Source organism: Mycteria americana, unplaced genomic scaffold, assembly GCF_035582795.1.
Source record: "Mycteria americana isolate JAX WOST 10 ecotype Jacksonville Zoo and Gardens unplaced genomic scaffold, USCA_MyAme_1.0 Scaffold_29, whole genome shotgun sequence".
In the NCBI taxonomy this organism is placed as follows: Eukaryota; Metazoa; Chordata; class Aves; order Ciconiiformes; family Ciconiidae; genus Mycteria; species Mycteria americana.
In genome coordinates this window covers 3,437,708-3,454,086 of record NW_027445621.1, presented here as the reverse complement: position 1 = coordinate 3,454,086, position 16,379 = coordinate 3,437,708, and the positions used below count along the sequence as shown (strand labels likewise).

Genomic DNA, 16,379 nt, shown 5'->3' with positions numbered 1-16,379 from the left:
CGACCGGACTTATCACGTTGTAAATTCATGCTGTCGCCTTAAAACTGATGAGTGGCTGCATATACAGTCCTTCGAAAACAAACCGTTGACCAAGTCTGAGCCTAAGACTGGACTTAGCCGCACCTAGACTCCTCTCAGAGAAGGAGTTTAGAAAGCAAGGGGGTCCTGTCTGAACCTCCTGACTCAACAGGAGGGTTCCCCCTCCAGCCACTCCTCAGACTCCTACCTGACAGTAGCTCTTTTAACGCAACAGTAACATTTAGCTATGTAGCAGTGGTAGGCCAGGGCAGCCAGGAGAAGCATTTGATCCTGCCCAACAAAACCAGGACATACAGCTGGGCAGCACAGCCGAGGAAGGAGATCCTGCCATCTTCCATCAGGAAACCCACCAGCTTTTTTGGCAGTGACTGACGGGTAGCAGATCTCCAGGAAGGAGAAATTCCTCAGGAAGAAATCCATGGGGCTGTGGAGGCTTGAGTCCACCGCTGTGGTGAGTGCAATCAGGCTGTTCCCTGTGAGCACCACGAGGCAGAGGAGCAGGAATACTGGGAAGCACAGGCCCTGCAGGCTGGAGTGGTCAGCAAATCCCAGAAGAATGAATCCAGATCCCACGGTGTGATTCTCCACGCCTTTTCTTTGGGGCATTTTCCCTGTACAGAGCAATCCGCACAACAGGCTCTGTTGTGGTTTAGCCCCAGTCGGCAATTAAGCACCACACAGCCGCTTGCTCACCCTCCCCACCCTGCAGTGGGATGGGGAGAGAGTCCGAAGAGCAAAAGTAAGAAAACTCGTGGGTTGAGATAAGAACAGTTTAATAATTGGAACACTAAAAATAATAATAATAATAAATTGTAATGAGAAGGAAAACAAGTGAGCAAGAGAGGGACAAAAGCCAGGAAAAAATACCCAAGTGATGCAACTGCTCACCACCCTCCGACCAATGCCCAGCCAGTCCCCGAGCAGCGATCGCTACGCCCCAGCCAACTCCCCTCAAGTTCATATACTGAGCATGATGTCATACGGTATGGAATAGCCCTTTGGCCAATTTGAATCAACTATCTTGGCTCCTGGCAGAGCATGGGAAGCTGAAAAGTCCTTGACCAGTGTAAACATTACCTAGCACCAACTAAAACATCAGCGTGTTATCAATATTATTGTCATACTAACATCCAAAATACAGCACTAGAGGAGCTACTAGGAAGAAAATTAACTCTATCCCACCCCAAACCAGGCCACTTCCTTTGCTGATGGCTCATGTTTTGCCTAATGAAACCCAAGGACGGCCACAGCCTTTCCCATAGAGCTGCTACCCAGCTAGGCAGTCCCTGGCATCTATCACTGCAGGGGCTTCATCCACCTTAAGGTCAGGACTTGCTGCATATCACGAGGTTCCTGTTGGTCCATCGCTCCAGCCTCTTTACGTCCCTTGCAATGGCAGCCCTGCCCTCCATTGTAGCGTCTGCTCTCCTCAATAGGCTGTCTTCTACAAATGTTATGAAAAATCACCCTCTCATCTCCTCTGGGTCATTAAGAACACGTTAAACAGGGCAGGTTGCAGGACAGACCCCTGCAGGACCCTGCTAGCTCGAGACCTCCAGACCGAGTACCACACATTAACCATGGTCTTCTGAGCCTCACCATCCAGCTGGTTTTTTAACCAGCTATTTATGCACCGATGGAGATCATAATATCCTATCTCAAACACAAAAATATTGTTGGGGGATGATGCTGAAAGCTTTGTTGACTTTCAGGTGAAAGACAACCACTGCTTCTCCACGTCTAGCCATCCTGTCCTTTCCTCATGGAAAGCAAAGATGACAGCCATACACAATCTACCCTGGGTAAATCCAGTCACCTTCTCTTTCAGACACCCAGAAACGGGCTCCAAGGGCACACGCTCGGGGGCAGAACCTTTAGTTCCCCTGCTCATCACCTGGGCATTTTTGAAAGGTGCATGCAATAGCTGGCTGCTCCCAGCCATCAGCCTGTTCCTCCAGTCTCCATGGCCTTTCAAAGATGATGGCGAGTGGCCTCCCTGTGACATCATCCTGCTCTCTCAGCTCCCTGGGATGCCACCCCTCCTGGTAAGGACTGTGGATCACTCATGTGGCCCCTGACTTGGTTCTCATCTACTGCTAGTTGTTCTCCTCCAGAGTCCTGCCTCAAGGCACAAAGGCCCTGGAGCCCTTCCTGCTGAAGACTGAGGCAAAGAGGACATGGAGTATCTCAGAGCTATCTACAACCGGTCTTATTAAATTCAGCACTGGCCACACAGTATCTTTGTTGCTTCTTTAACTGTTCCTGAAGTGGTAAAGACTCATTATGGTGCCCTTGAATTGCCTTTCCAGTTCAGGCTGAGTTTCAATCTGGATTATTGCTGTGCTTGGAGGATGCTGTCCTTGAAGACCAGCTGTACTGAGCCCTGCCACCACGCCTTGCCAATTGATTCCGTCACTGTCACACCACTGCCTCCAACACTAACAGCTCCCGCTTATCCTGTCTGTGCCCCTTGCTGAGATCATTGCTGCACATGTGGGCTAAAGCACCCCAGGTGTGGCACCAGGCAAGCTCCTTCTTGCCATAAGGAATCCTGGTACCGCGTGTCCAAGGTCTTGTGTGTGCAAAGGCTTTGCTTCAAAGCAGAGACATGGCACGGACAAAAGACTTTTGAATGTCTTTCTAGCCCTTGGACTACAAAGCAGAATGAAATGCCTAAATTCACTAAACTGAAAACATTCCCCTAGCTTGGAGAAAGCAGATCCTTCCCTGCCACGTTCCTGGTGTCCTGTCTCATGATGGGAGAAGAAAAGGTGATTCTCGTGCCCATCTGTTTTTCTAATAGAAGAAATTCCACTGCTGGAATCAAATGTCTCTGCCCAGCTGAGGGAGGGAGCATCAGTGATTACTTCAGCCCTGGGCTGGTCTTCTGCTGATAAGCTGGGCCGGGCTCCTGGGATGCAGGGAGCTTATGGCACCATGGGAGCGCAGAAAGCAGAGAGAGCGCTCTGCCCAGGAGCAGCTCCTCCGCAAAGCGCAGCAGGGCTGAGGGCACTGCCTGCAGGCACTGAGGGGAGACGAGAGAGGCAGAGAGAGGTTAAAGGCAGTCTGGAGTGGAAGAGATCTTCACAGCCCTTCACACTGTAAGTCGCTGGCCACAGGGCAGGGCACATGAGGTCCTGGAGGGATCTCCTAAAGCTGACACATCCCATGGTTGGTTTGGAGGAGAAGGATGAGTTCCAGCGCAGGGATTCCCTGCCACATGGTCAGAGGGCCAGGGTATGACAGCTTGTTTCTCCCTGGGATGGCTGCAGAGTGTGAAGCTGGGTGTGCAGCCAGGAGTGTCCAGGGCTGTCCTTCAGAGCAGAGTCCCTGCACCCCAAGGGGCTGTGTGCCAGGGCAGGGACTCTGCCACCTGCCAGGGTCAGCGCTCAGCCTGCCTGGGGAGCTTCCCACGTCGCTATGGGGAGAAGCTGAGTGCACAAGGAGTGACCCCCAGCAAGGCACGGTCCCTCTACTGTTGAGAGGGTGCGGGTCACGGCTGCTCAGAGCTCCAGACCACCCCCAGGACATTTGCAGAGAGTCCTTTTGAAGACGGGCATCAAGGCAGCATTTGCCTGACAGGGAAGCAGTCTGTGCTTTGACTTTTCTCCTCTTGGTTGGCTGGGTGGGCAGGGGGAGATGGGAACTTTGTTCTCTACTGTGGAGAAGGTACGGAGACCCCAGTTCTTGTTAGGACTTGCCTGAGCTGCTCCTTAGCCCCTGCACACACAGAGATGCCCCGAGGCAGTGCCCGGCTGCAGGAGGTGTCTGCAGGCCAGAGCTGAGCATGCAGTGGGTGGGATGGGGTCTGTGAGCACTGACCGGGAGGAGATATGGGGACAGAGAAAGAGCTCCTGGCAGGGACAGCTCCAGGCAGCAGAGACATGGGCAGGGAGGGACAGGGAGCTTGGTCCAGAAATGCTGTGGGAAGGGTGACTTGCACACCTCTCTGCCATCCCCTGCAGTTCAGACAACTTCCCTGGAGCAAGCCTGTGGTCTCCTCTCCAGCACAGCCTCATGCCCAAGGCCACGGAGTGCAGGGCGTGAGTAAACTCCTTGGCAGCTGGACCTCCAGTCTAGAAGAAGTGCCTGTGTCCTACAATTGCTATACAACAAACAGGCTAAAAATGAGTGCCCTACGTTGTCTCTGTCTGTGAGGTGGAGAGCACAGCTGGATGAGGAGAAGGTTTCTCTGCATGCCTGTCTGCCTTTCTCTCCGTGCTTCATTTTTCTGGAGCATAGCCGTTATTCTTCCCTGTTTCACTACCTGTCCGTCATACTCTTGCTCTTGGGGTGAGGGTGCAGGTTAACTTCTATTCTGACTCTGACTCTGGGGGTCCTACTCCAGAGGATTCCTCATGGAAACTAGATGTCTAAGCTGTATTTTATACATTCAGGCAGAATGTCCTTCAGTTGGTAGGGTTGGGGAATGGCCTGGCTCATTCCTCATTCAGCTCTGGCAGGGGGATTTCTATGAGAAACGGCATGGGCTTTTCTTCAGGGAAGTCATTCCTAACTTACCACTGTCTTTTCCTCCTTGGACAGGTCCCCAAGCCCACAGGAAGAAAATGTCCAACAACAACTCCATTACTGAGTTCCTCCTGCTGGTGCTTGCAGACACGAGGGAGCTGCAGCTCTTGCACTTCTGGCTCTTCCTGGGCATCTACCTGGCTGCCCTCCTGGGCAACAGCCTCATCATTGCTGCCGTAGCCTGCGACCACCGCCTCCACACCCCCATGTACTTCTTCCTGCTCAACTTCTCCCTCCTCGACCTGGGCTCCATCTCCACCACTGTCCCCCAAGCCATGGCCAATTGCCTGTGGGACAACAGGGCCATTTCCTATGCAGGATGTGCTGCCCAAGTCTTTCTGTTTGTCTTTTTCATTTCAGCAGAGTTTTATCTTCTCACAGTCATGGCCTACGACCGCTACATTGCCATCTGCAAACCCCTGCACTATGGGACCCTCCTGGGAAGTAGAGCTTGTGCCAAAATCGCAGCAGCTGCCTGGGGCTCTGTTTTCCCTATGCTCTGCTGCACACTGCCAACATATTTTCAATACCCCTCTGCAAGGGCAATGCTGTAGACCAGTTCTTTTGTGAAGTCCCCCAGATCCTCAAGCTCTCCTGCTCAGACGCCTACCTCAGGGAAATTTGCCTTCTTGTTGTTAGTGCCTGTTTAGCTTTTGGATGTTTTGTTTTCATTGTGCTGTCCTATGTGCAGATCTTCAGGGCTGTGCTGAGGATCCCCTCTGAGCAAGGACGGCACAAAGCCTTTTCCACGTGCCTCCCTCACCTGGCCGTGCTCTCCCTGTTTGTCAGCACTTTAATGTTTGCCTACCTGAAGCCCCGCTCCATCTCCTCCCCATCCCTGGACCTGGTGGTGTCAGTTCTGTACTCGGTGGTGCCTCCAGCAGTGAACCCCCTCATCTACAGCATGAGGAACAAGGAGCTCAAGGATGCCCTGAAGAAACTGTTTGAACACATACTGTTTCAACATCATTAAGGTATCCATCCTCTTTATATGACTCCCAGGGTATCTCAGGAAAAGTCAGGACTATCTTGTGTTCTTTTTTTTATTTTACATTCTTTTTTTTACAGGTGTGATAATATTAATTGCAATGAAATAGTATTATACATCCCGCTTCTTCTTGACATTCAACATGGTTTTTTTGAGGAACTATCCTAATATATCTAAGGAAACAGTCTCCTTGCATAAATAAAGAATTCAGCAGAAAATCATTTTTGAGCTCCATCTCTTCAAACCTTTCTGGAGCTGAGGACACAGCACCAGAATGCAGAAGCGGTTAAGGAGCCAGAAGTCCAGATGCCGCAGGGAGGAGCAGCCCGGTGGCCCTCAGAGCTGCCTCCGCTGCCTGGTGGGGCACTGCCACCTTGGAGTCAGGGCTGCTGCTTCTCTGGAGCCATGGCCATGGACCGCATCAGGACGTGATCTTCTCCGTGCTGGTCTCTCCTCACTTCCACACTCTCCTGCTGTGTCCTTAGGTCTGTGTAAGCTATAAGGTCTCCTGCAACTTGAGATGATAGTCCTATTTTCTCCACAGTGGCATCCCAGTGGTTGCAAGCGGGACAGAACAGGCCCTCCTCACAGCCTGCAAAGGCTGTGCATTACAACAGGACACCACATGAGAGTGACACATGCAGAAAGCCATGGCATGAGGGTGATGATATTGCAACATCCCTGAGGTCCCTTGCAAATCCAATAAATCTTGGCTAGTCATGGCTTGGACAGGCCTACTGTTCACTGGCTAAAAAACTGGCTGAATGGCCGGGCCCAAAGAGTTGTGAATGGAGTTAAACCCAGGTGGTGGCCGGTCACAAGCGTTTCCCAGGGCTCAGTACTGGGGACAGTTGTGTTTAATATCATTACCAATAGTCTGGATGAGGGGATTGAGTGCACCAGCAGTAAGTTTGCAGATGACACCAAGTTGGGCAGGAGTGTTGATCTGCTTGAGGGTAGGAAGGCTCTACAGAGGGATCTGGACAGGCTGGATTGATGGGCCAAAGCCAATTGTATGAGGCTCAACAAGGTTCAGTGCTGGGTCGTGCACCTGGGTCACAGCAACCCCATGCAACTCTAAAGGCTTGGGGGAGAGTGGCTGGAAAGCTGCCTGGCAGAAAAGACCTGGGGGTGTTGGTTGACATCCGGCTGAATATGAGGCAGCAGTGTGCCCAGGTGGCCAAGAAGGCCAATAGCATCCTGGCTTGTATCAGCAATACTGTGGTCAGCAGGACTAGGGAAGAGACTGTCCCCCCTGAACTCAGCACTGGTAAGGTTGTACCTCAAATGCTGGGTTCAGGTTTGGGCCCCTCACTTCAGGAAAGACATTGAGGTGCTGGAACATATCCAAAGAAAGCAACAAAGCTGGTGAAGGGTCTGGAGCACAAGTCTGATGAGGAGCGGCTGAGGGAACTGGGGTTGTTTAGTCTGGAGAAAAGGAGGTTGAGGGGAGAGCTTATCTCTCCCTACAACTACCTGAGAGGAGGTTGTAGTCATAGGGGTGTCTCAATCTCTTTTCCCAAATAACAAGTGACAGGACAAGAGGAACTGGCCTCAGGTTGTTCCAGGGCAGGTTTAGATTGGATATTAGGAAAGATTTCTTCACTGAAAGAGGTATCAAGCATTGGAACAGGCTGCCCAGGGAAGTGGTTGAGTCACCATCCCTGGAAGTATTTAAAAGACATGTAGAGCTGGCACGCAGGGACTTGGTTTAGTGGTGCACTTGGCAGTGTTAGGTTAACAACTGCACTTGATGATCTTAAAGGTCTTTTCCAACCTAAATGATTCTATGATTCTATGAAAAAAGACAGAGGCAGAAGTAGAGAGGTAACATGTGCCAATATAAATACAGTAGTTCTTCTGAGCAATGTTTCTCCATTTGAAATATTGGTAAGAAAATTCACTGTGGTAAGTGGCTGCATAAAACTCTTTACATAGAGAAGAGAGCAAAATCAGCTTGCTAGTACGTACCCTTGGTGCTGTTAATACAAAATGATGAAAAAGTAATGGAAATTCATAAAAATCTCAGCAATGCTGGAAATGAAGACTTTTTCAGCTATTACATTGAGTTCTTTTCTGCAGAGGTCTCAAGTTTGTCCTAAAATCTGCATTGAGGGCTTGATTCAATTATCCACACAGAGGTGGCCACTGCTTCCAGGACGCACTGGGGTAGCTGAAGCGCCCATGTGGGAAATGTGTCCCAGGAGTTATGGGAGCCCTTCTGGAGCATGAGCTGGTGTGCAGGCAGAGTACGTCAGGGGTGGTGGAGGGCATGGCCTGCCTTCAGTGCTGCTGGGGTGGCTGAGCAGAGACCTCTCCAGCACAGCAGCATATCGTGTCTCCTTGGATGCTGGCTGTGAGGTCACTTGTGACTGGCCAGCAGTGTGGAGACAGATACTTGGAGGTCTTGAAAACCATTGCAGTCCTGCCGCAAACAAGATGAAAGCTTTTGGGAGGTCAGGGGTAGCTGGGACAAGGGAGATTGGAGGTTTGGTGGAGGGAAGAGGAGTTTGGCCAACAGACATGAAAGATCTTGAAGAGGAAAGATGAGTTCAGGTAATTTTGGTGCCACTGTGAAACTGGTGTGAAAACATTCCTGTGAGGCCTTTACCGTATTTCTAACTAATAACCTTGAGTCCTAACCCTACCCCTACATTGCACCCTTCAGCCTGACAGGAATCAACTACTCTAATCCCTAACCTCAGCCTTACCTCTAAACCAAAGCCAGAACCCAGAACCCCTCTTACTCTTACCCTATTGATCATCCTCATCCCTAGCCCTTATCCCTAGTATTCAAATGTTAGACTTCACCACAGCCCTCAGCCCAGCCCTGAAAAACCCCCTAACCCACAAAGCCAGCCCATACCCTAAACACGAACCAGGCACCCTCAGAAGAACACCAAACCCTCCCTCTAAGCCTTTGCCAATCCCTAAGCCTGAAAGGCGAGCTCTATCCCCTAAGCCCTAACCTGCACACCTAACCCCCAAAGCCCTCCTTCCCATGCTCTAAACCCCTCATCTTCATCCCCTCTCCTAACCCTAACTTAAGCTGTTTGGCCCCTTGAAGGCAGGGCAGGGATCGTGAGGTCCCAGAGCAGCCCCATGGTGTTGGAAGAGGAGTGTGACGTTACATGCTCCTGACCAGCTCGTAGGCCACAAGGAGGAGATGGTGGGAATGCTATGATGAGGTCACATGTGCTTCAGGATCTCATGGGCCAGCAGGAGGCAAAAGGCTGTGAAGTTGGCGGTGAGGTCACATCTTTCTCTGGACTTGATAGGCCAGCAGCAGGAACATGGCTGGGAAAGGGCTGTGAGGTCTCTTCTTTCTGCAGTAGCTGATAGGTCAGCCCTTGACTCGTGGCTGGGCTATGTGCTCTTAGGCTCACATCTGCCAGTGTCTCTGACAGAGCAGCAGAATCACAGAATCGTATAGGTTGGAAAAGACCTTTTAGATCATCAGGTCCATCCGTAAACCTAACACTACCAAGACCACCACTACACCATGTCCCTAAGCACCTCATTCAAACAGCTTTTAAATGCTTCCAGGGATGGTGACTCAACCACTTCACTGGGCAGCCTCTTCCAATGTTTGATAACCCTTTCAGTGAACTAAAATTTCCTAATAGCCAGTCTAAACCTCCCCTGGTGCAACTTGAGGCCATTTCCTCTTGTCCTATCACTTGTTACCTGGGAGAAGAGACCGACCCCACCTCTCTACAGCCTCCTTTCAGGCAGTTGTAGAGAGCGATGAGGTCTCCCCTCAGCCTCCTTTTCTCCAGGCTGAACAACCCCAGTTCCCTCAGACGCTCCCTATCAGCCTTGTGCTCTAGACCCTTCACCAGCTTCGTTGCCCTTCTCTGGACACGCTCCAGCCCCTCAATGTCTCTCTTGTAGTGAAGGGCCTAAAACTGAACACAGCATTCGAGGTGCGGCCTCTAACAATGCCGAGTACAGGGGCACGATCACTGCCCTAGTCCTGCTGGCCACACTATTTTTGATACAAGTCAGGATGCCATTGGCTTTCTTGGCCGCCTGGGCACACTGCTGGCTCATATTCAGCCGGATGTCAACCAACACCCCCGGGTCCTTTTCTGCCAGGCAGCTTTCCAGCCACTCTTCCCCAAGCCTGTAGAGTTGCATGGGGTTGCTGTGACCCAAGTGCAGGATCTTGCACTTGGCCTTGTTGCACCTCAAACAATTGACCTCGGCCCATCGATCCAGCCTGTCCAGGTCCCTCTGCAGAGCCTTCCTCCCCTCAAGCAGATCAACACTCCCGCACAACTTGGTGTCATCTGCAAACTTACTGAGGGTGCACTCGATCCCTTCCTCCAGATCATTGATAAAGATGTTAAACAGAACTGGCCCCAACACAGTTCTCCTCTGGGGAACACCGCTTGTGACCGGCCGCCAACTGCAGTAAACTCCATTCACCACCACTCTTTGGGCCCGGCCACCCAGCCAGTTCTTTACCCAGCAAAGAGTACACCCATCCAGGCCATGAGCAAACAGTTTCTGCAGGAGAATGCTGTGGGAAACCTTGTCAAAGGCTTTACTGAAGTCTAGATAGACAACAGCCACAGCCTTTCCCTCATCCACTAGGTGGGTCACCTTGTCATAGAAGGAGATCAGGTTGGTCAAGCAGGACCTGCCTTTCCTAAACCCACGCTGGCTGGGCTTGATACCTTGGTTATCCTCTATATGCCGTGTGATGGCACTCAGGATGATCTGCTCAAGGCACCTGGCTGGCCACAGGACTGTGGGAATCCCTTTCCCTAAGTACCTGGTAGGTCCATCCAGGAAGAGGCCTTGGGTATGGTTGTCACGACCCTTCTGCCCGAGTACCTGATGGGACAGCAGTACGCACAGGGTTTGGTTGTGTTTATCCGAGAAGCTGAAAGGCCAGCAGCAGGCAGGTGGCTGGGAAGAGCATGGTGAGGTGACTTCTGTCTAGTCAGCTGGTGCAGCAAGTCTTGCAGATCCCATCTGTAGAAGGGTCAGCCCCTTTTGCTCCTGTGATCACTTGCAGTGTTTCCTTAGAAGTAAAAAAATCCAAGTCACCATTTCTACTGCCCCCAAAAGAGGCTGTTGACATGTGTTGTGGCAGGTTTAGAGATAGGTAAGGACATGCAGTTGGCCTCATCCCTGCTATCAGGTGGGAGCTTCCTGCAGACTTCTCACTACAATCAAATTTATTCTGCAACCCAGCTTGACTATCATCTGCACAACACAGCCTGAAGGCCAGGCTGTACATAGGGCACAGCACAGCACAGGCCTGGGTCTACTCAGGTTTACTGTTATGTGAATCACTGACTTCTTGGAGTACAATGGTCTTCTGGTCAGGACCATGGAGCTGCCCGAGGAAGGCTGGGAAGAGGATGGGTTGTCCTCTAGGCAGCTGGAGGAAGGGACACAATTTTAGGCCCTGGTAATCACTGGGGACTTTGAAGACCATGGACCTCTGCTAGAAGACCTCAGTTACAGGGAAGGTGGCAGGTGATCCCTGACCCGGCATGGTGACAGTGCTCTCCTGGATGTGTTTTTCACGAGAAGACAAGGCAGGAGTGGTGGAAGATGTGGAGGGTAGCTCTGGCTGCAGTGTGAGTGAGGTGGTGTAGTAGAAAACCTTGAGGCAAGTGAGCAAGACAAATTGTAGCAGGGCTGAGTAGAGAGGAAGGATCACCTCTATCAACCCTTTGGCAGTGCTCTTCCTAATACAGCCCAGGATGCCGTTGTCCGCCTTTTGTGCAAAGGTGCAATGCTAGGAGAAGAGAAGGCTTCCACAAATCTGAAGGCACCACAGGCACCACAAGTCTGGTGGGCCATCTGTACGAACACATTAAAAGCTGTCCAAACAGAGCTTCACTCCAGGGGGACCTTGAGAAAGTCTCAGATTTGGCAATAGAAGCCTCATGAAGTTTTACAAGGAGAATGTGTGAGTCCTTTCTTGGGGGCAGAATAATCCCAAACATGAGGGCAGGCTGGGACCTGAACAGCTCAGCAGTGACCCTGAGGAGAAGGGCCTGGCCTCCCAAGGGATGCCATAGGAGCCAGTGGCCCATGCTCAAAGTTAATGAGGCCACCTGCAGATAGGGCTGCATTAGGAGGAGCGTGGCCACCCAAGCAAGAGAGTTATCATCATCCCCCTCACCTCAGCACTGGTGTAGCCACATCTGGACTAGTGTGTGTAGGTGTGGGGCTCCCGAGTCTGGAGGAATGAGGAGGAATTGGAGAGGTTCTAGAGGAGATCTGCCAGGATGGGGTTTGGGGCCTCTGTGGAGAAGATGAGAGGCCTGGGCTTCTTTAGCCTGGTGAAGTAGAGGCTCAGGGCTCTATAGTAGGAGCCTGCAACTACTTGGAGGGTGCTTTCCAAGATAAGGGAGCTTTTCTTGGTAGTGGGAAGAGAAGGAAACCTCCACAAAGTGCAGCTTGGAAGGTTCAGAGTGGATGCAAGGAAAAAGAAGGCTCACTCAAAGAGTATCCTTGTGGTGTAAGAGGTCACCAGAGGGAGTCTGGATCAGCCCATGGCTTTGTGTTTCAAGGAAAAGGCAGTGAGGGTGGCGAGACATCAGTGAAGGTATAGAAATGCTGGGGTGAGAGCTAGGTGGGAAAGCAAGATGGGTGTCTACAGCCTGAAGGGAAAGAGGTGCAGGCATGGGACAGCGTAGGACAGCCTGCAGCAGAGATGACTAAGGGCTCTGTCAAAGCTGAAAGGCTCAACAGGACCAAGGGCTTTGGCCCCTTGGCTAAGGCAGTTGCCTCTACCACTGAGACCTACAAGGAGAAACTTTCTTTTGAGGCTCTGGACCTTGTTTTGTCCTTGCCCCTTCTTTGGGAGGCTGGGAGGGGTCATAGAATTCTCCTACACTTGGCGTTGCTCACTCTCACACCCCACTGCCCCCAGGAAGAGCCCTGAGCCACGCGTGAGGGACAGGGTCTGCCTTCCCAGGGCCTGGGGGTCAGGGCTTGGCCTTTCTGCTTCCTAAAAGAAACCAAGGCTTTCCTCAGCATTACAGCTGCCTGCACAGTGCCTGTGCCTACCTGCAATCATGGCCTCCAGTTCTCTGCTCTAACAAGGCCATGGGGAGGCTTTGTCAGTAATGGCCCTCAGTGGGGCCCATTAATGCTTCAAGGTACTTTGAGTTTTGCTTCTGACTTCTTGAGCAGTTTGTTCAATCTTCCCTCAGGATCGGAGGTCCATGGACTCAGCACCAAATGCACCATGGGGCTCATTAAAATACAGAAGCCCTAATGAGCCACGTCTCTTCCTGTAATTCTCTTCAAGTCTCCACGACTTGTACAGCTAATTAGAGAGGTTTCATAGAGTAGCTAAGGAGGAAGATTTCAAAGTGCATCTAATACAAATGTTTTTTTTTTCTTTTAAAGGATATTTTTTATCAGTTTCAATTTAGAGAAGAGGTGATAGGAGCATTCTCCAAGTGATATGGATGCAGGGTGTCTCCTCAGGAGGTCTGGACAGGTAGGAAAAGCAGTCCCTTGAGGTCTCACACTGTATGGAGAACTTTGCTCCTCACCTCCCAAAGCTCACCATTTCTGACAGTGGCCATCTGGGACTCACATCACTCTTCTTTGCATCAGACTTCTTCACTGATCTCTGCAGCTGGATGTCACAGCTCCATTGCACCATTTCCCACATTCTCTCCTTCGAGAACTGGCTGCACACAGGCACAGAAGATATTTTCCTATTCGTAGAAAAGGAAAGAAAATGAAAGCATGATCAGTTTTCCTAAACAATAAAATACACTCCGTAACCACATGCTAATTATAAGCTGCCTCTAATGAGGTCGCCTCTCTACAAGGGATAATCTTATCAGAAATGTCTTAGAGAGAGAGATAGAAAAAGATAGATAAGAGCATAACTAAAGTGTTGGCTAAAGAGACCATTAGACTAGTGAAAGACAGGCAAGCTCTTAACTCCTTGAAGCTTAAAGCAGTTGCATAGGTGAGAGGTATCTGAATGGACAAAGATTTAGGGGAGGAGAAAAATGGAGAACAATGGAAAGGGCCTTTGTATGGACAGTCTGCATCTGCAAAGATGACATTACAAATGGTCATTGGATCAGGACAGGTGAAAGTATATGAAAGAGTAGAGAAACTAAATACACGGTGTAACGAGCAGAGGAGTGGTCATGAAGTTCCAGGGCAAGATCAATATTTCTTTGAGTATTCCTTTTCAAAGGACATGGAATTGGTCAAGGTGTCTTGTGAGCGAGGAGAAACCACTGTTGCACCCATCTTTGAATACAGCCAAAAGTGCAACCCAGGGAACCACAGGCTGTACAGCCTCGCTTGGGTGATCCATTGAATGACTCCTCGTGGGTGACATTCCTGGGCACGTGAAAGAGAAGAGCATGAGCATGGACTTTGCAAGGGTAAATCATGCCTCGCCAACCTGATTGGTTTCATGATGAAGTAACTCCATTTGTGTACGACGGGAGAACAGTGGATGTCATTTCCCTCTGCTGCAGCAAGACTTCTGGCATGGTCTCCCTCAATATTCTTGTACCCATCTTAGGCCATTACAGTCTGGAGGGATAGACAAGCAGTTGAGCAAAACAGCAGTAGGATGATGGGGCTGAGAGAGCTGTGGTGAAGGGGTCATACCCTAGCTGGAGGCGACTGGGACACAGTGGGGCATTGTGGGGCAGCACAGAGGACTCTCCTGGGCCCTTTGCAGATTAACACCTGTATCCATGTCCCGGAGGAGGCAACTCTCACCGTGTTGGTTGACGGCACTAAATTGGGAGGACAATTCCTGTGCCTTGGGATTGCCTTCAGGAGAAACCTGACAGGCAGAAGCACTGTCCTGTCAGGACCTTCATGAAATAGAAGGACAATGGCCAGGTCCTGCGCCTGGGATAGACTAAGACTCTGCAGTGGCAGGGTCTGGGCGCTGCCTTACTGGGGAGCAGCTCTGCGGAAAAGGCACTGGTGGTGTTGGGGAAGGCAGAACACGTTCCAGCAGTGATCCACACGATCCAGTGCCACCTGGTGGCAAAGAAGGCCAGCAGCGTCCTGCAGTGTGTAAAGAGGACCCTGGCCAAAGGAGTGAGGGAAGTGATTGTCTCCCTCTGGTCATCACTTCTTAGACCACCAGTACACTACTGGGTCCATTTCTGCACCCCCAGTTCAGGTGTACTGGGTCTGGCTGGGAAGGGGTTAACTTCTTTTGTAGCAGCCCCCATGGTGCCATGTTTTGCATTTGTGCCTACGACAGTATTGGTAACACACCCGTGTTTTGGCTATTGCTGAGCAGTGTTTGCACAGCGTCAAGGCCTTCGCAGGTTCTCACTCCGCTCCCTCCCAGTGAGTAGGCTGGGGGTGGGCAAGAAGTTGATGGGGGGAAACAGCCAGGACAGCTGACCCCAAGTGACCAGAGGGATATTCCATCCCCTATGACGTCATGCTCAGCAGTAAAAGCTGGGGCAGAGGAAGAAGGAGGAGTTTTTTGTCATTCAAGGTAACTGTTGCTGGCAGACTGTCTGGGCATCAGTCTGCTTGTAGGAGGTGGTAAGTGATTGCCTTTGTGTCGCCTGTTGGTTTTGGCTGATGTTTGGTTTTATCTTTTTTCTTTCACCTATTTGTTTTTATCTCAACTCACAAGCTGCACAGCAGCATGAGTAGAGACCTGACTGGCTAAGGAGTGCCCAGAGGAGAAGAGCCTGGCAACCGGGACGATGCCATATGAGCCAGTGGGCCTCACATTTCAAAAGGAAACTGGAGAACGTCCGCAGGATGTCTGCCAAGATGGAGTTAGGGGCCTAAAGCACAAGCAGTGATTAGAGGGAACTGGGCCTCTCTAGCCTACTACTGCAGCAAGGTCTCAGGTGTGGGTGGGTTCTTAATCAATGGGTTGTTAAATATTTGTTGAGACTAGGCCATGAGCACCTGACCTAGCTGTAGATGTCTGGGCTTGGCTCAGAGACCAGCAGTGGCAAGAGCTATGGGACTTGTGGTAAGTGTCAGTAGGAAACTGGTTCCTTTTAATTAATACTGGCAGTGCAGTTGGGTATCACTGAGCCCCAGAGGAGGACAGAGGTGACCAAGCAGCTGAAGTCTCTCCTAAGGCCTGGGGTATATGACCAGACAAGGAAATGGCTGGTGTGTGGGACTCATCTGGGACAGTTTTCCCAGGGCAGCTTCCACAGGGTGTCCAGGGAACATGGCACAGACCGGACCCCTCTCTTTTGCACCTTGTGTGCCTTGCTTCCTTCACCATGACACCTGGACTCTGCATTGTGAGCACCCTACTGTGTGCCCTTGCCCTGCACACCCATAGAGCTTCGCTCTCCACTAGTGCTTTCCTGTCCTGGGCACAGCCCAGCCCACCCCCTCCCCAGCTCCCCCCACCACCTCTGCCCTCTCCCCAGCCCAACCCCACAGAGCAACCCAATCTGGGCTCGTTCCACGGCAGAGCCCGCTGCAGAGCTCTGGGGACTAGCCCCACGGCCCCAGCTCCTATGAAGGTCACAGCATACATTGCGGGGCAGAGAAGGGGGTTCAGGCTCCGCATGAACCCCAGGGAAGGTGCTGGTAAAAAGGCAGGAGGGAATGGGGGCTAGGCACTCTCTGGCTCTCCTAAATTCATATTGTCGGTGATCCCCAACCCTGACTGAATTTGCCCCCTCCTCTGCTCCCACCAGCACCATTCCCCAGGACAGCACGACAGTCCTGGCCCTGGGCCTCCTCAGGCGGCTCCTGCATCTCTTCAGTCTGCCCTCCCTTTACCTGCTGAGTCCTCGCTGACTGCCATGGCACTGCAGAGTCCTTGTTCATGGATATGTAGATTTACTGCTTTACTTTA

The 16,379-nt window shown here is 51.3% G+C and overlaps 1 pseudogene; it reads left to right on the top strand.

Moving 5' to 3' along the window:
- Positions 1–4,607: 4,607 nt before the first annotated feature.
- On the top strand, positions 4,608–5,542 carry LOC142403461 (olfactory receptor 14C36-like; annotated as a pseudogene).
- The last annotated feature ends 10,837 nt before the right edge of the window (positions 5,543–16,379 follow it).